The 27,252-nt window shown below is 44.6% G+C and overlaps 1 pseudogene; it reads right to left on the reverse strand.

Annotated features, from left to right (window-relative positions):
• Positions 1-3,393: 3,393 nt before the first annotated feature.
• On the reverse strand, positions 3,394-26,513 carry LOC136507711 (L-type lectin-domain containing receptor kinase IX.2-like; annotated as a pseudogene).
• Between the last annotated feature and the right edge of the window lie 739 nt (positions 26,514-27,252).

Consider the following 27,252-nt stretch of genomic DNA (forward strand, 5'->3'; position numbering starts at 1 on the left):
GGAGGAGCCGTTTTTCAGTGAAAAATAGAAAGGCCCTGCCAAACACGTCCTAATAAGAAGCCACCGCAGCTCAGCTATCCTCCAGGCGATGCTTATAGCAATGAAATAATTAAGGTTCCTGACATACATACTTCTGCTTAGATTATAAAATTTCCCTTTTTCAGAGTTCACTACAAGCATTCATGTAGTAGCTTTGGAATGGAGGGAGTAGATCAATAAATTTCCTACTACCGTCTTCTTTTTTCGGATGATGATTCTTTCTTGAGTATTTTTTACCCCAGAAGATGGTAATGATAGTTGATTTCTACACATGTACACATATATTAATAACTTAATTATAGGAGTAATACTACCTTTTTCCTTGTTTTCCCCTCCTAATTGGTAAACCTATGTTTTTCTTGAAGAACTGAAATCTAATCAACGGAACAAAGGCACCAAAAAGGAATCTGCAATGCAGTATAACAAACTTATACTTTAATAGATCAATGACGAAGCAGATCAAGAAATTAGCAATAATAAAAGCCACAAAAGGGTGAGCAAGTAAAAAATCGCCTTCACCTTAGCTGACGCGGCGCGGGGGAACGCAGCGCGAGCCGCGGGCAGCGCGAGGCACGAGGCACGGACGGCACGAGGCGGGTCTGGTGCGATCGTGCGTGGCGCGAGGTGCAGGGGTGCACGACGCGAGGAGAGGAGGCACAGGGGCGCGTGGCGCGAGGCGCGGGACTCACACGGCCGAGATGGGTCCATGCGACCGTGCTAGGGTGTGAGTTTTTTAGGAAATTAAGTGCGAGTCGCGAGGTGTAGAGGTGCAAGGCGCGAGACAGAGGCGCAGCTTATATTTATGGAGTACTATAGTCTATATACTAATATTAATTATGTGTAATCCAAGAGTTATTAGCTAATCTTGCTATTTGCTTTGCTTGATGAAGTACTATAATCTCGCTCGCTTGTTTGGCGCTCTGCATGTTTCTGAATGCAGTCTTGGGTTTTCATTATCCAAAATAAAAATTTATGCTAGGTCATAGACAAATAGGATATAAACAGGATATATCAAAAATATGGGACCAAATTAAAAAAATCAAATTATTTTGAAAATATTCGTAGAATTTGACTTGAAACTATTCTGAAGCTATTAAAAACATCACTTGTTCATTGACAAAAACAAAAATAAAACATTGTTGGTGTGGGATCGTGGCTGTTGCAGCGCCGCGGCCGTGAACATGGATGTGGCTTGTGAGGGGAATGATTGGGATAAGAGTTGGATTTCTAAGATTTTGATAGATTGGGAGGAGCTATATGCGCTATTGGACTGTTGCACGGGTGAATTTTGGCCGTGTGAGTGGCAGCGGGAAAAAAACTAAAAAATCTGGTCATATCTAATTTTGTTGGACCCATATATAGAACGGAAACTTCAAAGAGTGAATTTAGGTTGATAAAAAAAAAACTCCCTTATCTAGCACTCTAGGTTATGAAATTTCGGTCTATGAGACTGCCCACAACTGGCACAACGTTGCTTTTTGCCGATGCTCAAACAAGAGAGAGAAGGCTGAAGCATCGGGTAGAAACGTTGTGAGAACCCATGCTGAAACCAAAAAAGTTCTACCTGGTGTGAGTCATGAGCAGATACTACAGCTGTAACTAGACGAGAAGCGTCAAAAAAAAAAGTTCTACCCGGGTCATGTTGGTTCCTCGATGCTGAGAAGATAAAAAAATATTTTTGCACCGGCCTTTCGTTTCAACCAGCACACTCTTCCTCTTCCACACACTGAGCAGCACGCTGACAACTCTGAACATTTGGGTCCCATATACAGTAAAGCATCGATGCTCGCACTGTATCCGTTTGTGATTTCTTGTATATATGGCCAACAGGCCGGCCCGGCACGGCACGGCACAGGCCCGTGCCAGCACGACCCGATAGCCAACGGGCCGGTATGGCACGCCGTGCCTCCCGGGCCGTGCCACACAGGGCTACGGGCCTGGCCTTCGGCCCAGGCATGGCCCTATGGGCCGATTTCCGTGTCGGACCGGCCCGAGAGGCACGGCCATTTTTACAGGCCGTGCCAGCCCGAGGCCCACTAAGTCGCCGGGAGCAGGCAGGGTCGCCGTCGCCGGGACGCAGGGGTCATGGAGGAGCGGCGGGGGCTCGAGGCCAGCCACCGCACGGGGGCCTTGGGGGAGGAGGGCGGCTGCCGGCGTGCTCGAGGCCGAAGCGTGCGCCGCGGCCGAGTGGGGAGGCGAGGAGGTGGCCGCGGGATTTGCGTCGGGGCGGAGCTCAGGGCCGGCGCGCTCGCTCCCGCAGTGGCGTCGCGTGGGGGAGGCGAGGAGGTGGTCGCGCGAGGAGTCGAGGACGCCGAGGAGAGGGAGGAGGCATCCTGGACTCCCGGTCCCGCGTTCGCTCTCTCTCGCCTCGCCCAACGCGAGGGAAGGGGAGGGGGCGTCCGCGGCGCCGGCTCTAGGGTTCGGGGCGAAGGAGAGGGAGAGCCGCCGCGGGCGTGTGGGAAGGGGAGGGGGCGTCCGTCCGAGGCGCCGGCTCTAGGGATCGGGGTGAGGGAGAGGGAGAGCCGCCGCCGGAGGAGAGCCGCCCTGCGCCGGGGAAGAGGGGAGACAGAAGCGTGAGCTGCGAGGTGAGGATTTAGGGTTCGGGGACGGGGGCTCGAGGCTAGCCACCACGCGGGGGCCTTGGGGGAGTAGGGCGGCTGCCGGCGTGCTCGAGGCCGGCGCGTGCACCGTGGCCGCGTGGGGAGGCGAGGAGGAGGTGGCCGTCGGGGCTGGGAGGCGGCCGCGTGGGGAGGCGAGGAGGAGGCGGCCGCGTGGGGAGGCCGGAGGCGAGGAGGCGTGGGGAGGCGAGGAGGAGGCGATAGGGTTCGGGCGTGGAGAGCGGAGCGGACTGGACTCTGAGTGCGACTGCGGTCCATGCGGGGGCGGGGAGGCCGTGGCTGCAGGCCGGGCCGCTAGCGGGCCGGCTGCTCTGTAGCAGGCCGTACCGTGCCGGCCCACGTGCCTGAGGTAAGGCCCTGGCACGGACTGTTGCTCCGGCCCGGGCTAGCCCAGGCCCGCTAGCCTCCATGCCGGGCCGTGCTTGGGCCGGGCCGACGGGCTCGGGCTCCATGGCCAACTATGGTTTCTGGCATCGATATGAGCTGGCGTACGGAGATGATTTTTCAGCACCGGCAACGCTGTGGCCAGTCTGAGGCTGCTTGGTTGCCACCCTGGCCTGAGAAGCCAAAAGCCAGGCAGCTGCATCTGACGCTAATTGCCTGGCCCAGACAGGTTTCGAGTGTGGGAACATAATAGGCCCTATATCTCTGGGACCAGGGATCGAAAATTGGTCCCATTTTTTTTGCTAACTGGTTGGCAAAACCCTTCTTTGCTTATCCCGTGCCTTCAGTTCCGTCAAACCAGCTCAATGCCCGCACTGATTACATGTGCGCCGCAGCTGCCGGTTGCAGAATCAAACAACGCATTGGCCACAGGCTGAAGGTGTGCTGCGACGGCCGGAAACTTGGCCGGAAGGATCGGCAGCGGCTCGTCGAACCGCAGCACATTGAGGGCGTGCCTGATGTCCGGCCTCTGGCTCCGGTCCGGGTGCGCGCACCAGAGCCCGACGGCGAGCACGCGCTCCATCTCCCGGACACTGTACTCCCCGTCCAACCGTGGGTCCGCGGCCTCCAAAACCCTCCCGGCTTCGTCGAGGTCCCAGACCCTGTGCACCAGGTGGACGGTGCTCCCGTTCGGCAGCGTCACCACGGGGCACCGGCCGCAGGCGATCTCGAGGAGCACGACGCCGAAGCTGTACACGTCCGACTGCACGCTCGTCCTGCCGGTGTTCAGGCACTCCGGGTCCACGTACCCAGTCGTGCCCGCCGCCGCCGTCGTCCGTGACCTCCGGCCGTCCTCGATCACCCTCGCCAGCCCAAAGTCGCCGAGCTTGGCGGTGAACGACGCGTCCAGCATCACGTTGCTTGGCTTGACGTCGCGGTGCACGACGCACAGCTCCGTCTCCTGGTGCAGGTACAGAAGCGCCGAGCCGAGCCCGAGCACGATCTGATACCTCACCCTCCACGTCAGCTTCTTGTTTGGGTTGTAGAGGTGGCCGTCCACGCTGCCGTTGCGCACCAGCTCATAGACGAGCAGGAGGTCGTCGCCTTCGCCGTTGCTGTAGCACCAGCCGACGAGCAGCACAAGGTTCCGGTGCCGGAGACGGCTGATGATCCTCACCTCCGACGTGAACTCGTTCCAGCCCTGCGGAGAAGTCTTGGAGACCCGTTTGATGGCCACGTCCAGGTTCAGGTCCTCCAAGAACCCACGGTACACCGATCCAAAGCCACCTTCTCCTAGTTTCCTGTCGTCGGAGAAGTTGTTGGTGGCGGCGGCGAGCTCTTCGTAGGAGAATCTCCTTGTTCCCGTAGTCCTCCAGCTCGATGACTTCCACAGCTTCACCTCGGAAATACGTCAGTGCTCTGGCGGAATTCTTCTTTGCCGCCGTTCTGCCTTTGCACCGTTGCAAGTGGTACTGACGGCATAGACCGAGGTAGGCCAAGAACCCCACTGTGCCGGTGACGGACACGCCGGTTACCAACATAATCAGTTTGATGCCCTTCCATTTATGACCAGAGCTACCTGCAGCATATATAGCATCTGTATCAGAGTGTCTTTTAATCCTATCTTAGAGCAACTCCAAGAGAGTTTGTAAAATTGGATGGCTAAATCAATGGTTTAGCTATTCTCTAAAATAGAAAACTTCTTCTAAAAATAGATAACTCCAAGAGCCTTTCTAAAATTGATAACTCCATGCTATATTTAGCTGGCAGGAGGCTTTGCGGCGGTGCCGCGATGCGAGCCGCGATGGCATGCCATATTCAGTGAGCGAGAAGCCGCAATGGCATGCTACATTAAGTGAGCGAGGATCCCGGGATAGCATACTTGTTATTTTAGAACACCGAATAGAAAAGCGGTTGGAGGACTATTTTCTCTAAAAATACCCAAATATAGACTACATAGCACATATAGCTTCTCTCTAGGAGATGCTTTAGGGCCTATTTGGATCTGTTAGTACTAAAAATTAGCTAGCTAATAGCCAATAGCTGCTAATGTTTAGCTAGCTATTTTTTAGCAGGGGTTGTTTGGACCCACCTGCTAATAGGTGGTTGATAGTGAGTTGAAGTTATATATAAATTATTAGCACATATTAGCAACTCCAAACTTACTAATGGAACTAATAGTTAGTAGCTCTCCAGCTAATAATTAGCCTGGTCTGTATGGATCCACTAGTACTGATTTTAGTTGCTAATTTTTAGTCCTAATAGATCCAAACAGGCCCTTACTACACTCCCATGGGATATTGTATACACAAAAATAATTTTCGGACTTCAGAGACACCATTTTTTTTACTTATTAAAACAGGAGGGTTGTGAGCCCGTACTGTGCTTTATTGCAAAAAGATTAAATACAAGAGTCTAAAAAAAATCACAAAACAAAAAAGATAAGGAGAACTACACATAATAAGCTTCTAGCCACCATAAGTCAATTGTAGGATGAAACTTGCTTCAACACCACCTTTCATTTCCAGGATGCAGCAACCACCTCTAAAAATAATAACTGTCATGGACCTCTAAGGAAACTGCCTCTGAAAATGAGGCTAGTTTAAAAAACCACCTATGCAAATAGCTTATAGCTGTCGTACAAGTAAACTCATAACCTTTTCATAAGAAGTTAGATGGAGACAATTTTTTTTTGTAAAAATTACATACCTCTACAAGATATACAACTATATAGTTGATAACCTTTTGATTTGAGATAGTTTAGAGACATAAATATTAGTTTTTTAAGTTCTCATATTTTTAAATTAAAACTTTTGAATTTTTAAAACAACCTCAAGTGTTAAGATGATCTACGTGAATATTGTAGTTCTCGAGTCTCGACACAATCTTTAACTTTGCAGTTGATAACCTTTTGATTTGAAATCATTTAAATGCCCAAATATTTGTTTTAATAATTATATTTTAAAATTTATTTTATTTTGATTTTTTGTGAATGACCTTGAACATTTATAGGTACTCCCTCCATCTTGTAATATAGCGTATTCTGGCATTTGAAAATTTTCTTCAAATACACAAGATTTGAGGAATAAAAAAATAATGTTTACTAAATAGAAATACGTGATTCAGTACTTGTGATATTTTTGTATGAGAAAACTAAGATTCCACCCTTTAATTATGGGGAATAGAATCGGATTTCAATAGATTAGGAAGCTAAGTGAGGGATACATGTGTCTATTGCCCTCTTCCTAACTTTTTCTAAGTGGCTAGCTAGACTGAGCTATATTTCAGGACGGTGGGACTTGGGAGTATATATCAAAGTTGTAGACTTGTAGTTATCACTTGAAAAAAAACTCGGGCTACGGGGGTAGACACCCCTGAACTATTTTACCGTAAAGTTGGGGACTTCTCACCCAGTCCGAGACAACCCCAAACCTCATGCCCCGCCCGTACACAGGGGCCGCTACGCATTGAGAAGGCCGGTCCATTTTACCTATGTTTTGGGAACGCGGGACAGGCGAGGGTTTTTTTTCCACATCACAGACTAGAAATTTGCCTAACGAATGATTCGAACTCTGGTCACGGAACCGCAATCCGGAGGCTTACCAACTGGTCTAGTATTTATTTGAGAGTTTAGGATCCCAATGTTGATTATAAGCTCTTTATTTATTTGCTAGAAGCAGGCCTTATATGAGGAGCGAGAGCCATCCTTTCTCTAAAAATTGTTCCAATGAAAGTTACTAAAGGAAATATTTCATATTGCAACAGTCGAGACATGTAGTGGGATGGTAAGAAACATATGGTACATGTTTCTTAATATAAGTGCACGCATAATTATTTTGCATGGAAAATTACGTGACCACATGACTTTTATAGACCTAAAAAACAACGTTTAAAAATGAAATTTACCCACACATAGAAATCAAAGCATTTTTTTAGTAATAACGAGTCTGCCTAGCTTTTTCCCTAAACGTATTCAAATCAAATATATATATATATATATATATATATATATATATATATATATATATATCTATATATATATATATATATAAATATAAGTATATAGTAACTTCAATGTACCTTTTCAGGTCTGTTTGGATCTATTATAATTATAATATATAATAATCAGCTAAAAATAATCTAGGAGCTGTTTAGATCACAACTAAATTATTATAATATGAATTGTGCATGAGATTATTATAATCATGATTGTGGGGTTATAACAATCAGAATATTTGTAACACCCTAGGTGTTTGGCTTCCACATAATTGCATGTCATTTTATAAACATATGCATCATCTATGTCATCATGCCATTGTCACTAAAACATGCATATGCAACATTCGCATATTCTGTTTGTTCGTACTTTATTGCTTATGAATGGTGGTAGTGCAACATGTGAATGCAACATGGATTTGTCATACCTTGAAATATGGCAACATGGTAGTAAGGTGACAAGTATAGGATAACAACAAAGTCATGCAACATGTGAAACATTGCATTGCAACATATGAGTGAATTGCTTGTTTTAGTTGCTTTATCACATGTGATCATTAAAAGCGGTATAACAATTTGGTAAAGTGGTTGATTATGGTCTATTACACCTTAGCTACACTTAGGTTACTTGTTGGGACATTGTTCATGTAGATCAAAATGACCAAAATGCCCTCAAGTGAAGGTTTGACTTTTAAATAACCCTTGGAGTGTCACTGTTTGACTGATTCAAAAGTCCAACTTAGGAATCTTGCATGGCTATACACTCTTTACCAAAGTTGTAGCTAATTTATCAAGGAACAAAAGTTGTTTTATGATCATCTTATGAAAATGGCTAGAACATGCTCTAACATGGCCCACAAGTCATTTTTCCCTGCTGAGTCTCACTGAAAAATTTGTCTAAGTCATTGATGCCATTTTCAGTTTGATTGAGCCATCTTTGGCTTGATGTAACTGTTGATCCATGGCCAATTAGGGGATGGTCCTTGAAAAGAAATTATAGAGGGATGGTACATCTACAATTTTCATGTACACTGTTTTTGCAAACGAGCAACGGATTAGTCAGGATAATGCGTTGAAGTCGCGTTGTCACGCTGATCTAATCGACTGAATGGCGTGCTACAGTGTTTCGACAGGTTCAGATTTTCACCGCCGTGTGGCGCCACCCGTCGCCGATCACCTGAGCGCGCAGGATACGCGCCGTGGACGCCTTGGCACGGCCAGCCGCGTCATGAAGCACCCCAGCGCCTGCCCGACCGAGTCGCCGCTCCATTTCTCATCTCTCGCCTCCCACAGTGCGCAGCACTGAAGCCGTCCGCCATTGCCAGCTGGACCTTCGCCCTCGCCTAGTTCCTGCATCCTGGCAAAAACACGTCGCCCAGCTCACCCAGAGCCTCACCGTAGTCTTCTCTACCTCCTCCACCCCACCGTCGTGCCAATTTCGCCTTAGTAAGGATGAAATCGCCGATTTTCCCCACCACCGCCTTGTCGGACCTCGCTGGAGTTAGCGTTCCACGCGGCCAGCTCTCCTCGCATCCTTGCCATCCCTCCTCGGTCTCACGCTAGGTCCTAGGAGTACTGAGGAAGCTCGTAGGGTCACCATTCGGGGCTGCGACACCATCAGCTCACCGGAGCCGGCCCTACCGTGGCCGTGCGCCACCATTGCTCGTCGCCGACCCTGTAGCCATGCCAAAAGCATCAATCAAGGACACGGCTAGATGCGCAGTGTTGTAGTGAGCACCGTAGCATCCGTTGCCTTCGCCGGAGAAGCCACCGGCGGCGAGTTGCGCCGTCATCTTCCTCCGCTCCCCTGTTTCTCTCACTGGCGCGCGGGCCCCTCTCGTCAGTCGCCGCGGCTGAGGCGGGAGCCCAGCGTGGGCCGCGCCATTGTCTGGGCCACGCCAGCGTTGCTCGCGGGCCGCCGTTTCGTTGGGCTGGCCCAGTAGTTGTGTAGGCTTTTCCATTTGTTTTGTTTAATTGTTTTTCATAGTTTTGGGTATAGATTCAAAAATGTGTAACTCAAGTTTGGTAGATCCAAATGTTATGGTTCCAATTTTGTTAAGTTCCTGGTCATGTCTAGTATTTAATAAAAATATTATATGAGCACATGTTTTAGAAATTCTGGATAAATTAAATAGGACTTTGAAATGTGTTTTTGGATACATGCAAACTTGTTTGAATTTTATCTTGAGTTTCTGTGGTCCAAAAATGATGAAATTTTATGGGTAATCTATTATTGCTTAGTAGAATCTTTGGTTAAAATTTCAGAGCTAGTGCATGTATAGTTTTTGATTTATAGAATTTCTTTTTATCAATAGATGGATCTTGTGTGAATTTTCATAATTTTTCTATAGATCCAGTATAGGTAAAATTTGGTGAGTAAGGTTCTTATGCTAGAATGATGCTAGGAAAAATGTGAAATCTGTTGCTTGACACTTTTCATTAGGGTTTCCTAATTATGCTAAAAATAGACATGCCACCGGTTATTTTGGATACAACAAGTTCTGCTTGCTCAATGGCTTTGAAATTTTTATGGTAGTCTATGTGAATCATGAGATAGCTACTATAATTTTTGTAGGTTTTTATGAATAGTTTTACTATATATTGCTTTAATCACCTAATTAACTAAATAAATTGGAAAAGGATATTAAATAATTTATTTAGAAGTTAGCACTACACTTTCTAGTGTTCCTCTGGTATGTGCAACAAGTTGGTAAGCTTGGTTTGGTCAAATTAGGCTTTTGCATCATCGTTAAATAAATAAGTTAGTAACCCTGCCATTTTGGACAAATTCTAGGTTTACTGAAATTCAATTTGGTTAACGTAAGTATCATGCTGTGATGTTTACAATTGTTATGTAGAGAATTTCATAAGCTTTCCAGAATGTCCTCATACAAGTTATTTGGAATTGTAGAACTCTGGTTGTGATTGAATTAAGGAACTACTTGTATGCATACGAAGCTTTAAATGTTAAATTATGTATATCTTTACTATTTCTAAGTTTATGGTAATGTTCTTAGGTGTTAGGCCTTTAACTGAAGATGAGCATCTTTACCTTAGGTTATGCAAGTTAGGTAAGTTGATCTTGTTCTTCAAGTTAAGATTAGATACATGTTTTAAAGTGATTTGAATAGAGCTATTCTTAATCGGTAAACGAGTGTCCAGTGATGTTTCATTAAACACTTACTGTGATTCATTCATCATGAGCATCATGTCATTCCTTATGCATCCATGATATTTATCTTGTGCATCGGCATGCAATAGGTGTTCCGGAGGGAGTTACGCTTCTGGAATTCGAGCCAGTACTTCCAGAGGAGCAGCAGTAAGCTCAGGAGCAGGAGGTGCAGGCCCCCAAAGGAGTCAACGAAGAAGTTCTTGAGTGCCCCGATCACCAGCCTTCATCTTTTCTGAAAGGCAAGCCCCGGAGCATTCTAAGTCTCCTATGTTTTAAAAATGGTTACTTTGAGTATCTTTATTTATTGATGCATTAAGTGATAGGAATTGAATGCGAACACTTCTTGCATATATATCTATTCCTTGGTCAGTATACGTACCCTGAATCCTATTTAGGTCTAGGAGCAAATCAAAGCTTAGCCATGCTTAGACCAGTAAGAGTCAGGTGATTTCCTATCACCTGCATATTAGGAGAATATCTGGTCATGGTTGGCTGTAATTGCTATCATGGAGAATAACCATATGTTAATAATGAATTGTGACCGGGCGGGAGGTCGATAGAGAAACAACAAGGCAAGGAGGTCTTGGTTGTGGATCTATCCCCGTCTGTGTCGGTTAAGGACCGATTCGCTGTACGTCCTCATGTCATGTTGAACGCATGCCTATCACTTAATTAGCCGGATAACTCGTTCCGACCGCTAAGCCGAGTAGCTCAACTCAGGCCGGAAGACCGAGAAGTGAAAGTGCGCACCCTAGCGGTAGTAAGGATGTGCGGGGAGCTATTGGCGTAAGTCCAAGGCGAGATTGACCACCTAGCAGAGTGGACTCCCTGAGGGTGCGGCGCTGCTCGGAGCCACGATTCCTGAGATGTACCAAAGGTGACCTAAGGCTGCCTTCGTGAGGTATGCCTGGGTTTATGTTAGGAATACCCCTCCAGCTGGATAGGAATCGATTTGAATCACCATCTCTCCCGGATAGTGAGAACTTGACTGAGCAGCGGCAACGTAGATACACTTAATTGAACTTGATGGTTAAATCGATGATGATGATGATACAACATTATACCGGATATGGTTACTAATGTTTGGAGTTAATCAATTGCTTGCTCTAGTACAGGTGCTAATCTAGTTGATAGGTTAATATTGTTAAATTGCTGCTTACTCATAAAGCAAATTATGCTCTCGTATCACTAAAGCTTTTATGCAAAATGGTTGTCAAGCTAGATCCACCGATAAAGCCTTGCATAATCCTTGGTGTCATTTATTTCTGGTTTACGACGGGTAAGTCTAGCTGAGTACCTTCTCGTACTTAGGGTTTATTTCCCCTTGTTGCAGATGACGTGCTCTATAACGGCTACTGCAAGTATTGTCTCCACCCTGCGGGGGATGAAGACTAGATCATGGGCATGATCATCTATGTTATCTTATCTTACTGCTTTTGCTGGATATGACTATGGAACTGGCTTGTATTTGAACTAAGTGTGTGTGATGGTGTTAAACTACTTTGCTTCCGCTATTTGTGACTCGTTTTGTAATAACTATGTGTACTCTGATGTATGTGGTACTTATGAACTACTTGTGAAATGGATGTAACATGTGGCTTGTTATGTTGAATTACTGTGATCTTGGTTGTATACAAGTTGGTTTGAAATCCTTCGTGGTTTTCAGTTGACTACCGGGTTTATATGGGTTTAAGTATGACGGTTTGATCACTCCGGTGATTGCTTTTGTACTTGTGCTCTTATAAATTGGTCGGTTCTATTATAGCTGGTATCAGAGCTAGATTCAACATTAAACATGTCATATGTGTATTTAAAACAAAAGCTTTTGTTTGCAAAAATCAATTTTGACATCTTATAGCTATCTATATATAGGTGTTCAAATCTGAAATTTTATCTAAGTATGCCAGTTGTCATATCCTCTATGCCCAAATAAGGACTTTCAGGTGGCTTATTAAGTAATGACTTTTGGGGGGTAATTGCTTTCATTTTATTTCGTTGTCCATACGGCATGTTATTGTATGGATGCCATCCGCTTGGGTGGTAATGTATGGATCAATTGCCTCTACGCCCAGGTAAAGTGAGTTGTGAGAGCACGACCGTCCAACTGTCGGTCTAGGGGAGAGTTAGTTATGGTTACCAGAATGTTTATATGTTGCACACATGTACATATGAAGGTACTTAAATGTGGGTGTATCAATCGGGTAGCTTTGGATACCGAAGTATATATATCTAGGGATGTATATATGGAGAGTATCTTAGTTTACTGCTTTCATTGCGTACTTATTTCTTTTGTTGGGATGGGCTGTAATAAAATTTTCTGTAGGTACACTAACAATGCAACGTGTAGCTCGACTAGATACGTATATGAGAGAACATATGTATGCCATCGTCTATGTCGCTAGAATGTTAAATTTTCTTAAGATTCGTGAGGTCGTATGGAACGTGCATGCATCATGTTTACTCATGCCATTACATTTTTGCATCACTCCCTCCCTTATCTTTAATTATTCCGTTATAGATTTCTCATCCTGTAAGGTAATCCTCTCACACCCAAGTTGCAATGCTACTACTGATGGCCGCACTAGCACTACTGCCCTGGAGCAGCACATTCCTTCATGTGTGTGGCACCCCAACCCTGTTGCGGATGGTGCTACATTCAGTAGGATACTCGGAGCAGTCTCGTTATACTTAGATGTAATCTCTGAAACTTGATGTTGACCAAAAATTTGGCATGTGAGCGTATTCATCGCATGAATGTGCGGAGTAAAGTTATGGCGATGTTATGAGGATGAATTATTGTGCCTCTGTTTATTGTATGAAATTAATCTCTCCAATAAGTTCAGTTTGGCATAATTCTACAATTCATCTGCAATGTATCTGACATCGTCCATCATTACTCACAAATGCGCTTCTGTAGATGTCGCGCAATCTGCATTAAAGCCGTGGTGGGGGTAGTGGTGATGATGATCTTCCACCGCCACCATCGCCCATGCCGTCTGATCTGTTGGCCATGCTCGTGGAAGGTCAGCGTGCGTTGGGTGATGCTATGCGTACCATGGCCCAGCATCAAGCCCAAGGCCACAATCAACGACAGGGACCAGAGCCCAACCAATTTAGTGATTTCAAGGAATTCCAAGATACCAAGCCACCCGTCTTCAAGGAAGCTGAAGAGCCGCTCCAAGCAGAAGAATGGCTAAACACGCTTGAGCACAAGTTCCGTTTGCTCAGGGTGACAGAGCAGATGAAGGCGGAGTATGCTTCGCATCAGCTACAAGGACCAACAGGTATATGGTGGCGACATTATCGGTCCACCCTACCAGAAAATGCCCAGATCACTTGGAATCGATTCCAGGAGGCTTTCAAGAGTCATTATATTCCTCCCGGGTTGATGGCCATAAAGCACAATGAGTTTATGAAGTTGGTGCAGGGCACCAAGACACTCACTGAATATCTTCATGCCTTCAACCATCTGGCAAGGTATGCTCTAGAATTCGTTGATTCAGAAGCAAAGAAAATCGCCAGCTTTAAGAGAGGGCTTAGTCCTAAACTAATGAAGTCCATGGGAAACAACAAGAGTATCACTTTCAATGAGTTCATAAGCGATGCTCTTACTCAAGAGAATAATGATAATGTCTATGCCGCTTCCAAAAATCACAAGAGGATCTTTGAGGCAGGTGTCTCTCAAGCTAGAGCTCTAGTAGCGAAGACTCAGTTTCGCCCACCGACTACAGCCGTTCGGTACCAGCCGCCACAAAAGAAGAATCAGGCAAAGACTGGGTTCAAGAAGGCATTTACTGTACCTCTTCCAAAGGGTACCACAGGACCAGGAAATTCTTTTGTTCTTCCAGCTAATAGGCCCTGCTGGAATTGTGGCAGGACAGGTCATTGGTCTAAGAATTGTCCGTATCCTCAGAAGAACAATCAGAAGTAAGGGAATTCTGGTGCTCGTCAAGGACATGTTAACTACACCAACGTGACCGAGATACCCTCAGGAGAGGTAGTCACCGCGGGTAAGTTTCTTGTGAATCACCATCCGGTAGTTGTACTATTTGATTCTGGTGCTTCGCATTCATTTATGAGTCCAGCTTTTGCATCAAAATACAATCAGAAGGTAATTACAGTATCCACGGGTAGTTATTGCATTAGTGCAGCTGGAAGTAATATTTCGACCAATCAAATAGTGCTGGGGGTGAGTATTGAAATAGAGGGATGAGTGTTTATGGCCGATGTGGTAGTTCTATCGGGATTAGGGATAGATGTAATCTTGGGAATGAAGTGGATGAGCGGTCATGGAGTGCTCATTAATACTTCCACTAGGGTCGTTATGTTGAGGGATCCTATCAGTAATGAAGCCTTCCTTGTGCCACTTCCCAGAGAGCTAGAACTCCACAACACTGCTAATGCTATCTAGACCCCGAGAATTGAGGAAGTCCTAGTAGTGTGTGAATTTCCATATGTATTTCTTGATGATCTACCTGGTTTACCGCCGGATCGAGATGTTGAATTCAAGATCGAGTTAGTGCCGGGCACTGCACCTATTTCTAGAAGGCCTTATAGGATGCCTCCCAATGAGTTAGCAGAGCTTAAAGTTCAGTTACAAGATCTGTTAGAGAAAGGTCTTATCCGACCTAGTGCCTCTCCCTGGAGTTGTCCTGCTATATTTGTGAAGAAGAAGGACAAGTCATTGCGCATGTGTGTGGATTATCGTCCACTCAATGCGGTGACAATCAACAACAAGTACCCATTGCCCCGCATTGATATTTTGTTTGATCAGTTGTCTAAGGCAAAGTATTCTCTAAAATTGATTTGAGATCTGGTTATCATCAGATAAAGATTAGACCGGAGGATGTGCCTAAGACCGCTTTCTCCACCAGATACGAGTTACATGAGTACCTGGTTATGTCTTTCGGCCTGACCAATGCTCCTGCATACTTTGTATATCTGATGAATTCTGTGTTCATGGAAGAACTAGACAAATTTGTAGTTGTCTTCATTGATGACATCTTGATCTTTTCTGTAAATGCTGAAGAACATGCCGAGCATCTGAGAGTTGTTTTATCCAGGCTATGAGAGCATAAGCTTTATGCCAAGTTCAGTAAATGTGAGTTTTGGCTTAAGAAAGTACCTTTCTTGGGTCATGTGTTGTCCGATGAAGGGATTTCGGTTGATCCGTCTAAGGTGCAAGAAGTCATGAATTGGAAAGCACCAACTTCCGTACATGAGATCAGAAGTTTCCTTGGTTTGGCTGGATATTATCGTCGATTCATCCCAGATTTCTCTAAGGTAGCCAAGCCCATGACTAGGTTGCTTCAAAAAGATGTAAAGTTTGTTTGGACTCCAGAGTGTGAGACTGCTTTTTGCACTTTGAGGACCTTGTTGACATCAGCTCCTGTGTTGGCACAACCTGACATCAAGAAACCTTTTGATGTGTTTTGTGATGCATCAGGTACCGGTTTAGGATGTGTCCTTATGCAAGAAGGCCGAGTTATCACCTATGCCTCACGTCAGCTAAGGAAGCATGAAGCTAATTATCCAACTTATGATCTTGAGTTAGCTGCGGTTGTGCATGCTTTGAAGATTTGGAGGCATTACTTGCTTGGTAATGTGTGCCATATTTATACCGATCATAAAAGTCTCAAGTATATCTTCACTCAACCAGAATTGAACATGAGACAGAGAAGATGGCTAGAGTTGATTAAAGATTATAACTTAGAAGTTCATTATCATCTGGGTAAAGCAAATGTTGTTGCTGATGCTTTGAGTAGGAAATCTCACTGTAATTCTCTCTTGGAGGCAGATTATCATTTGGCGCATCTGTTACATCCTGCTGTGTTGCACAGTATTACCCTTAGTTGCTCTCTAGAAAGTAAAATCATCGAGCTTTAGAAAACTGATGTGGGTGTGTTCCACATCAAAAGAAAGATGAAGGAACAAGAGACAAAACACTTTCGCATTGATGAGAAGGGTGTTCTATGGTTTAAGGATAGACTGATGAAGGAACAAGAGACAAAACACTTTCGCATTGATGAGAAGGGTGTTCTATGGTTTAAGGATAGACTGGTAGTACCGAAGGACAAAGAGCTTAGAAACCAAATCTTAGGAGAAGCTCACTCATCCAAGTTATCTATCCACCCGGGAAGTAGCAAGATGTATCAAGATTTGAAATCTCGCTTTTGGTGGACAAGGATGAAGAAAGAAATCGCAGCTTATGTTGCAAGGTGCGACAATTGTTGTAGAGTCAAAGCAATTCACATGAAGCCTGCTGGACTTCTCCAACCATTGTCTATACTAGGATGGAAGTGGGAAGAGATTAATATGGATTTTATTGTTGGACTTCCCCCTACCCAAAAGAATTTTAATTCCATATGGGTGATAGTGGATCGTTTAACAAAGTCTACTCATTTCAAATCAGTTAGAGTTGACTATCGACCAAGTGACTATGCTGAGCTATATTTTAACCAGATAGTACGTCTCCATGGTGTTCCTAGAACCATTGTATCTGACAGAGGACCTCAGTTCACCACTCGTTTTTGGGAACAATTGCATAAGATGATAGGAACCAACTTAGTTAGAAGTTCTGCTTATCATCCGCAAACCTCCGGACAGACGGAGCGGGTGAATCAAATATTGGAAGACATGTTAAGAGCTTGCATCATATCATCCAAAGGCTCATGGGATAAGTGGTTACCCTTGGCTGAATTTTCCTATAATAATAGTTATCAAGAAAGTATCAAGATAGCCCCGTTCGAAGTGTTGTATGGTCGCAAGTGTAGAACTCCTTTGAACTGGGTTGAATCTGGAGAAAGGAGATACTATGGCATTGATTTTGTCGAAGAGGCTGAACAACAAGTCCGTACTATCCAAAAACATATGAAAGCCGCTCAAGCTAGGCAGAAAAGCTATGCGGATAAAAGAAGGAAGCCCATTGAGTTTGAAGTGGGTGATCATGTTTATCTGAAGGTATCACCGATGAAAGGTGTGCAACGATTTAGAGTAAAGAGAAAGCTTGCACCTAGGTATGTAGGTCCATATCCGATCATAGAGAAGAGTGGGAATGTAGCTTACAAGATAGAGTTACCTTACGAGATGAGAGCTATCTTCAATGTTTTTCATGTATCTCAATTGAAGAAATGTCTCCATGTTCCCGAAGAAAGAGTTTCACTTCGAGATGTCAAGTTGAAATTAGATCTATCCTATGAAGAAAGACCAGTGTGGGTTATCGACACGAGGGAAAGAGTAACCCAGAATCGTGTGGTTAAGTTCTACAAGGTTATGTGGAGTAACCAGGGTAGTGAGAGCGATGCAACATGGGAGCGGGACGATTATTTGAAGGATGTATACCCTACCTTTTATTCAAAATGGTACGCTTTTCAAATCTCGGGGCAAGATTTTTATAAGGGGGGAGGCCTGTAACACCCTAGGTGTTTGGCTTCCACATAATTGCATGTCATTTCATAAACATATGCATCATCTATGTCATCATGCCATTGTCACTGAAACATGCATATGCAACATTCGCATATTCTGTTTGTTCGTACTTTATTGCTTATGAATGGTGGTAGTGCAACATGTGAATGCAACATGGATTTGTCATACCTTGAAATATGGCAACATGGTAGTAAGGTGACAAGTATAGGATAACAACAAAGTCATGCAACATGTGAAACATTGCATTGCAACATATGAGTGAATTGCTTGTTTTAGTTGCTTTATCACATGTGATCATTAAAAGCGGTATAACAATTTGGGAAAGTGGTTGATTATGGTCTATTACACCTTAGCTACACTTAGGTTACTTGTTGGGACATTGTTCATGTAGATCAAAATGACCAAAATGCCCTCAAGTGAAGGTTTGACTTTTAAATAACCCTTGGAGTGTCACTGTTTGACTGATTCAAAAGTCCAACTTAGGAATCTTGCATGGCTATACACTCTTTACCAAAGTTGTAGCTAATTTATCAAGGAACAAAAGTTGTTTTATGATCATCTTATGAAAATGGCTAGAACATGCTCTAACATGGCCCACAAGTCATTTTTCCCTGCTGAGTCTCACTGAAAAATTTGTCTAAGTCATTGATGCCATTTTCAGTTTGATTGAGCCATCTTTGGCTTGATGTAACTATTGATCCGTGGCTAATTAGGGGATGGTCCTTGAAAAGAAATTATAGAGGGATGGTACATCTACAATTTTCATGTACACTGTTTTTGCAAATGAGCAACGGATTAGTCAGGATAATGCGTTGAAGTCGCGCTGTCACGCTGATCTAATCGACTGAATGGCGTGCTACAGTGTTTCGACAGGTTCAGATTTTCACCGCCGCGTGGCACCACCCGTCGCTGATCACCTGAGCACGTAGGCCACGTGCCGTGGACGCCCTGGCACGGCCAGCCGTGTCATGAAGCACACCAGCGCCTGCCCGACCGAGTCGCCGCTCCATTTCTCATCTCTCGCCTCCCACAGCGCGCAGCACCAAAGCCATCCGCCATTGCCAGCCGGACCTTCGCCCTCGCCTAGCTCCTGCGTCCTAGCAAAAACGCGTTGCCCAGCTCACCTAGAGCCTCGCCGTAGTCTTCTCTACCTCCTCCACCCCACCGTCGTGCCAATTTCGCCTTGGTAAGGATGAAATCGCCGATTTTCCCCACCACCGCCTTGTCGGACCTCGCTGGAGTTAGCGCTCCATGCGGCCAGCTCTCCTCGCATCCTTGCCATCCCTCCTCGGTCTTGCGCTAGGTCCTAGGAGTACTGAGGAAGCTCGTAGGGTCACCATTCGGGGCTGTGACACCGTCAGCTCGCCGGAGCTGGCCCTGCCGTGGCCGTGCGCCGCCATTGCTCGTTGCTGACCCTGTAGCCATGCCAAAAGCATCAATCAAGGACATGGCTAGATGCGCAGTGTTGTAGTGAGCACCGTAGCACCGTTGCCTTCGCCTGGAGAAGCCACCGGCGGTGAGTTGCGCCGTCGTCTTCCTCCGCTCCCCTATTTTTCTCACTAGCGCGCGAGCCCCTCTCGTCAGTCGCTGCGGCTGAGGCAGGAGCCCAGCGTGGGCCACGCCATTGTCTAGGCCACGCCAGCGTTGCTCACGGGCCACCGTTTCGTTGGGCTGGCCCAGTAGCTGTGTAGGCTTTTCCATTTGTTTTGTTTAATTGTTTTTCATAGTTTTGGGTATAGATTCAAAAATGTGTAACTCAAGTTTGGTAGATCCAAATGTTATGGTTCCAATTTTGTTAAGTTCCTGGTCATGTCTAGTATTTAATAAAAATATTGTATGAGCACATGTTTTAGAAATTCTGGATAAATTAAATAGGACTTTGAAATGTGTTTTTGGATACATGCAAACTTGTTTGAATTTTATCTTGAGTTTCTGTGGTCTAAAAATGATGAAATTTTTTGGGTAATCTATTATTGCTTAGTAGAATCTCTAGTTAAAATTTCAGAGCTAGTGCATGTATAGTTTTTGAGTTATAGAATTTCTTTTTATCAATAGATGGATCTTGTTTGAATTTTCTTAATTTTTCTATAGATCCAGTATAGGTAAATTTTGGTGAGTAAGGTTCCTATGCTAGAATGATACTAGAAAAAATGTGAAATCTGTTGCTTGACACTTTTCATTAGGTTTTCCTAATTATGCTAAAAATAGACATGCCACCGGTTATTTTGGATACGGCAAGTTCTGCTTGCTCAATGGCTTTGAAATTTTTATGGTAGTCTATGTGAATCATGAGATAGCTACTGTATTTTTTGTAGGTTTTTATGAATAGTTTTACTATATATTGATTTAATCACCTAATTAACTAAATAAATTGGAAAATGATATTAAATAATTTATTTCAAAGTTAGCACTACACTTTCTAGTGTTCTTCTGGTATGTGCAACAAGTTGGTAAGCTTGGTTTGGTCAAATTAGGCTTTTGCATCATCGTTAAATAAATAAGTTAGTAACCCTGCCATTTTGGACAAATTCTAGGTTTACTGGAATTCGATTTGGTTAACGTAAGTATCATGCTGTGATGTTTACAATTGTTTTATAGAGAATTTCATAAGCTTTCCAGAATGTCCTCATACAAGTCATTTGGAATTGTAGAACTCTGGTTGTGATTGAATTAAGGGACTACTTGTATGCATATGAAGCTTTAAATGTTAAATTATGTATACCTTTACTATTTCTAAGTTTATGGTAATGTTCTTAGGTGTTAGGACTTTAACTAAAGATGAGCATCTTTACCTTAGGTTATGCAAGTTAGGTAAGTTGATCTTGTCCTTCAAGTTAAGATTAGATACATGTTTTAAAGTTATTTGAATAGAGCTATTCTTAATCGGTAAACGAGTGTCCAGTAATGTTTTGTTAAACACTTACTGTGATTCATTCATCATGAGCATCATGTCATTCCTTATGCATCCATGATATTTATCTTGTGCATCGGCATGCAATAGGTGTTCCGGAGGGAGTTACGCTTCTAGAATTCGAGCCAGTACTTCCAGAGGAGCAGCAGCAAGCTCAGGAGCAGGAGGTGCAGGCCCCCGAAGAAGGAGTCAACGAAGAAGTTCTTGAGTGCCCCGATCACTAGCCTTCATCTTTTCTGAAAGGCAAGCCCTGGAGTATTCTAAGTCTCCTATGTTTTAAAAATGGTTACTTTGAGTATCTTTATTTATTGATGCATTAAGTGATAGGAATTGAATGTGAACACTTCTTGCATATATATCTATTCCTTGGCCAGTATACATACCCTAAATCCTATGTAGGTCCAGGAGCGAATCAAAGCTTAGCCATGCTTAGACCGGTAAGAGTTAGGTGATTTCCTGTCACCTGCATATTAGGAGAATGTCTGGTCACGGTTGGCTATAATTGCTATCGTGGAGAATAACCATGTGTTAATAATGAATTGTGACCGGGTGGGAGGTCGATAGAGAAACAACAAGGCAAGGAGGTCTTGGTTGTGGATCTATCCCCATCTGTATTGGTTAAGGACCGATTCACTGTACGTCCTCATGTCATGTTGAACGCATGCCTATCACTTAGTTGGCCGGATAACTCGTTCCGACCGTGAAGCCGAGTAGCTCAACTCAGGCTGGAAGATCGAGAAGTGAAAGTGTGCACCCTGGCGGTAGTAAGGATGTGCGGGGAGCTATTGGCGTAAGTCCGAGGTGAGATTGACCACCTGGCAGAGTGGACTCCCTGAGGGTGCGGCGCTACTCAGAGCCGCGATTCCTGAGATGTACCAAAGGCTGCCTTTGCGAGGTATGCCTGTGTTTGTGTTAGGAATACCCCTCTAGCTAGATAGGAATCGATTCGAATCGCCATCTCTCCCGGATAGTGAGAACTTGACTGAGCAGCGACAACATAGATACACTTAACTTGATGGTTAAATCGATGATGATGATAATACAACATTATACCGGATATGGTTACTAATGTTTGGAGTTAATCAATTGCTTGCTCTAGTACATGTGCTAATCTAGTTGATAGGTTAATATTGTTAAATTGCTGCTTACTCATAAAGCAAATTATGCTCTCGTATCACTAAAGCTTTTATGCAAAATGGTTGTCAAGCTAGATCCACCGATAAAGCCTTGCATAATCCTTGGTGTCATTTATTTCTGGTTTACGACGGGTAAGTCTAGCTGAGTACCTTCTCGTAGTCAGGGTTTATTCTCCCTTGTTGCAGATGACGTGCTCTATAACGGCTACTGCAAGTATTTTCTCCACCCTACGGGGGATGAAGACTAGATCATGGGCATGATCATCTATGTTATCTTATCTTACTGCTTTTGCTGGATATGACTATGGAACTGGCTTGTATTTGAACTAAGTGTCTGTGATGGTGTTAAACTACTTTGCTTCCGCTATTTGTGACTCATTTTGTAATAACTATGTGTACTCTGATGTATGTGGTACTTATGAACTACTTGTGAAATGGATGTAACATGTGGCTTGTTATGTTGAATTACTGTGATCTTGGTTGTATACAAGTTGGTTTGAAATCCTTCGTGGTTTCAGTTGACTACCGGGTTTATATGGGTTCAAGTATGACGGTTTGATCACTCCGGTGATTGCTTTTGTACTTGTGCTCTTATAAATTGGTCGGTTCTGTTACAATATTTGGATCTGGATTATTGTGTTTTGTTACCTTATTGCTTAGAAGATGACATGAAAAGAAAAGATAAGGTGGGGGTGGAGCTAATTTCGACTTCCAGCAACCATAATCCCCCCAAGTCAGGTCTTTTCTGGATTATGGGATTATGGTAATCGGGAGTTTTTATTATAATAATTCATAATATAATCAATCTTGTTTGGAACATAATTTGATTATACGACATGATTATTATAATCATAGGGTATCCAAACAGGTCTCTAATTGTAATCCAAAGTGGTTAGATTATAAGGTGGATTATTAGTTTATTATAATCAAAACATCATATTACAATAATCCAATAATTCACCTGGACCTACTTTTTCGTAATTATGAGTAATTTTCACATAACCTAAGAATAATCTACAATAATAATACAGGAATCCAAATAGTCCAATTATTAAAGTTTATAATCCATATTAGTATAACTTAACACCGTTAGCCCATCAAACTAAGAGAAGGGCCAAGAAACAAAAAAAAAATTCGTTTTAGGGCCAAATAGCCAAGTTTGAGAAAAAAAGACCAAGAAACTAAGCAACACTTTTTTTAGGCCCAGAAAATAATTTTCTCATTATTTATAATAAGGATTATAATAATCAGGGTTATAGATTATAATAACCAGAATGTTTGGATCTCTGAATTATTGGAGTTGGTTAAGTGAAAATTTCTTATCTTACTCTTTAGAGAAGATGATAGGGCAAGAGAAGAGAAAATGGGGGAGGGGGCAATTTGGACTTTCAACAACCATAATCCCCTAAAATCAGGTGTTTTTTGGATTATTGGATTATGGCAATCATGGGGTTTTATTACTATAATCCATAGTACAATCAATCTTGTTTAGATCATTATTTGATTATTATAATAGGGTATCCAAACAAGTCTCTAGTTGTAACTCAAACAGACTAGATTATAAGGTGGATTATTAATTTATTATAATCAAAACATCAAACTACAATAATCCTATAATCCACCTCAGACCTGTTTTTTTGTAATTATGAGTAATTTTCACTTAAACTAAGAATAATCTACCATAATATAATATATACAGGAATCCAAATATTCCACTTATTATGGTTCATAATTGTGTTTAACACTAATCGATGATATACTTGGCACCCATATCTAATTCTTACCTCATTTCTTATGCAAAGTCTGAGATAGGAGGGAGTATTAGGCTACTCTAGATGCATTGGGTCATATCATGCTTCTAAAGTTGCCATGTCAAATATATACAAGTATAATATATCCACTGCCGTAAACAGGAGCTTTGCTGTATGTCCAAGGTATACGGTGAAGCCCAAAAAACACTCGCCAAACAGCACACGACGTACACTGTGACGGCAAAAGTTTCTTTGCCGAGTGTTTTTTATCGTGCACTGGATAAAGACTTTGCCGAGTGCTAAAACCAAAGCTCGGCAAAAAAAAAGTAACGTGACGGCGACAAGACGGTCACGGCGCGTTTGCCAAGTGTCTAACGGCACGGGCACTCGGCAAAGATGCCATGTTTGCCGAGTGTCCACGCGAAAAATACTCGGCAAACATCCAGAGAGGACTGTAGAAATGTATTTCTAAAGTTTTTCTGAATTTATTTTTCTAAAGGAAAATAGCCTTATAATGTGTGAGCATGACTTCACGGTGATGTCATCAAGCTAGCAAGCCATTCTACTCGCTCCGGCCGCTCGCCCGCGCTGCGTTGAGCGCGTTGCCGAGTGTCCACGCGAAAAATACTCGGCAAACATCCAGAGAGGATTGTAAAAGTGTATTTCTAAAGTTTTTTCTGAATTTATTCTAAAGGGAAATGGCCGTATAATGTGTGAGCATGACTTCACGGTGATGTCATCAAGCTAGCAAGGCATTCTGCTCGCTCCGGCCGCTCGCCCGCGCGGCGTTGCGCGCGTGCGTGCTGGGAGGAGTTGCAGGCGTTGTCGCGGAAGCCAGCGAGCCGCGTAGAGCTGCGCCACCCTGTCCCGAGCCGCCGGCCGGCCGCGCGCTGCATCCCGGAGCACCTTCGGCCTGCTGGACCTCCACGAGGAGCACATCGTGAACATCGATGCCGTGCCCTCGCCGTCGGGTCGCCAGCGCTGGGTCCCTGCCGCAGAGCTTGAACTCCCGGCCGCGGCCCTGGTAGCCGTCCAACAGGTGCAGGTGCGCCTCCAGGTTGTGGAAGCACGCCAGGTCTAGCGTTTCCACCTTGAGGTACGGCGACACCCTGTGGTCCAGCGCCAGCTCCGCGCCGACGTGCACGTACATGCCCAGCTCCCGCTCCAGCCGCGCCTTGAACCGCGTGTTCCCCACCCGCGGGCCGGAGAAGGAGAAGACGCACACCGGCGCCGCCTTGCCGTACGGCGACACGTTGAATTGAGGATGGGGAAGTTCGATTGCTGTGAGGAGAGACGTGGGGTGCGGTTTATTTATAGAATAGAGCAGCGGTCTCTGATTGGTGGAGGAATTGGTGCCGCGGATCGACGACGTGGAGGACGCGATGTGTTTGCCGAGAGTCCGGGATCTGACACTCGGCAAATCCTGGTTTGCCGAGTGTCGGATCGGGACACTCGGCAAATGATTTTTTTTCATTTTTCTTCTTTTCCTTCGTATGGCACACGTACCAACGGATGTGGACTTTGCCGAGTGCTTATCTTTTGTCGAGTGTTTTTGTTCTCGTTTGTCGAGTGCCACACTTTGCCGAGTGTTTTTTTTACCTCTTTTGCCGAGTGTTTTTGTGGTAGCACTCGGCAAAGAGCTTCTTTGCCGAGTGTCCGATATAATGCACTCGGCAAAGATTCTTGCACTCGGCAAACTAAGGGTTTCCGGTAGTGATCCAAGGCTGGCATATATAACTAGACGTATAGAAAAAACTTTCGCCCTGTTCTGCAACACTACTTCAGCATGTATCGGAAGAACAATGTTTTCCTCTCACAGTATTTCAGCATAAGTAGCAGCATAAACCAAATTTCAGCGAAACGAATAGGGCCTATGTATGTATAAAAGTCAAAACGACTTAGGCCGTATCTGGTTCAGTTTCTTGAAAGTGATTCTACTACCAAAAGGCATAAAATCAACCAAATGGATAGAACCTGAATTTTCACAACACCTTGCATCCTGCTTTCGTACAAATGGGTGGAAATTTCGTACAAATGGGTGGAAATAGAGATTTTTTACAGTTGTTTCAGGGAAGAAAAAAAAAGAGAGGATATAGGTTTTATAGTTGTTTCAAGCAAACAATTTATAGCGTTTTTACAGCATAATAGTTCACAGCAACTTTTTCACACTCGCAGCAGCTTTTCAACAGTCAGTTTATAAAGACAGTAATGAGATAATCAAATATCGATGACTTTCGTAGAAGAAAAAACTAAAGGATCGGAGCTAGAATGCACTGCTAACCTGCTGGTGGAAGCGGCGGCGCGATGATCTCCATGGGGCCCGTGATGTTGTATCTGATGTAGCAGCTGTACCCCAAGAGGTAGCCAGCGGTGTCATTCGGTATGTTCGTCGCCAGCAGATCGCGCAGGTACCCGAGGCATTTGGTGCACTCGTCGTGTACGAAGTCCCACCTGCACTGCGCCAGCGCGTACATCTCCAGCGAGTTGCTCTTCGAGTATATGTAGCTGGAGCTGTTTGTAGGCGAACCGCAGGGGCGAGACGGCGGCCTGCTCAGTGAGGTTGGCGACCAGCGCCCACCGCGTGTCGCTCATGCGGGCGGCGTCGGCGGCGTCGAAGGTGTAGTTGTACGAGCGCGCCACCCATGTCGCGAGGTCGAGCTGGTCCGCGTCGCCGAAGAAGGGCTGGTTCGAGTACCGGATGAGGCACCTGTCGTAGTTGACGCTCGCCGACCGGCTGTACGGGCACCCGGCGCCCACCCAGGAAACCGCCGCGTCCAGGCACCTCACGCACTTGTCCCAGCTGTAGTCCGCGTAGCACATGAGGAGGCCGAAGACCTGGTCGAGCCCAGATCCGTAGCTTGTGTTGAAGAAGCCGCCGTTAAGGGTGGCGCCCTGGCCGAGGAGCTCGACGAGCTTGTAGACGTTGAACTGGTACGTGCTCCCGGCGGTGAAGTTGTCTGATGAGCAGAATGGCGACGGAAATGGCGTGTACTCATCGGCGTGTACTCCAGCGAGCCAGGTGGTGGTGGTTGCGGCGAGTAAGAGCAGGACAGGGAGAAGGCACTGCCACAAAGCCATGTAGCTAGCTTGACGTGGATATGCTGTGTTTTCACAAGCGAGCGAGGGGGCAGTGGTGGAGGGAAATCATCGCACATTTAAATTTGGTCCAGGGCAACGATGACCCTAATAACCTATATACTTAAAATAAAAGAAAATGGTAGCAAGAGACCAGGACGAGAGCCCGGAGGGTGCTCCAATGCGCGCCAGGTCGCTGCCTCTTGTCCTTATCGCCCAGGATATGTTTTCTTGCACGTCAGTCTTGACGTTGTAATTTTAGCTATGGCAGCTTTTTTGCTTGCTTCTCCCCACAAAGTACCTCTCTTAGGGTCTGTTTGGTTGAGCTGTAGAGCTAGAAAAATGTTGTTGTGAAAAAATTGAAAGCTATTTGGTTAAACAAGTATAAAATATATCTCCCATCATTATCTTTCTTGAAACAACTACGAAAGCATTCTTTATTCCACCCATTTCGAAAACAGAAAGCCAAAAGCCTAATCAGCATCCAAAAGCAGCCATTTGGTTGGGATTTTGGCTTTTGAGAAGCAAAAGCAGCCCCAAAAGCCCAACCAAGCAGAGCCTTAGATTTATCTTTCTTAAACCCACACTCTGAATCTTCATTTGGAAGTTATTTAATAAAAATCGCTCTCTATATTTCTTCATTCTGCAACGACTTGTTTATATCTTGTTCGGCAGTTTGGCGAGCCATCTCCACTCTCTATCTTTAGTGAGCAAGAAATCAGGAACATAGGACAAAAATATT

This window comes from Miscanthus floridulus, chromosome 15 (assembly GCF_019320115.1).
Source record: "Miscanthus floridulus cultivar M001 chromosome 15, ASM1932011v1, whole genome shotgun sequence".
NCBI classification, from domain to species: domain Eukaryota; kingdom Viridiplantae; phylum Streptophyta; class Magnoliopsida; order Poales; family Poaceae; genus Miscanthus; species Miscanthus floridulus.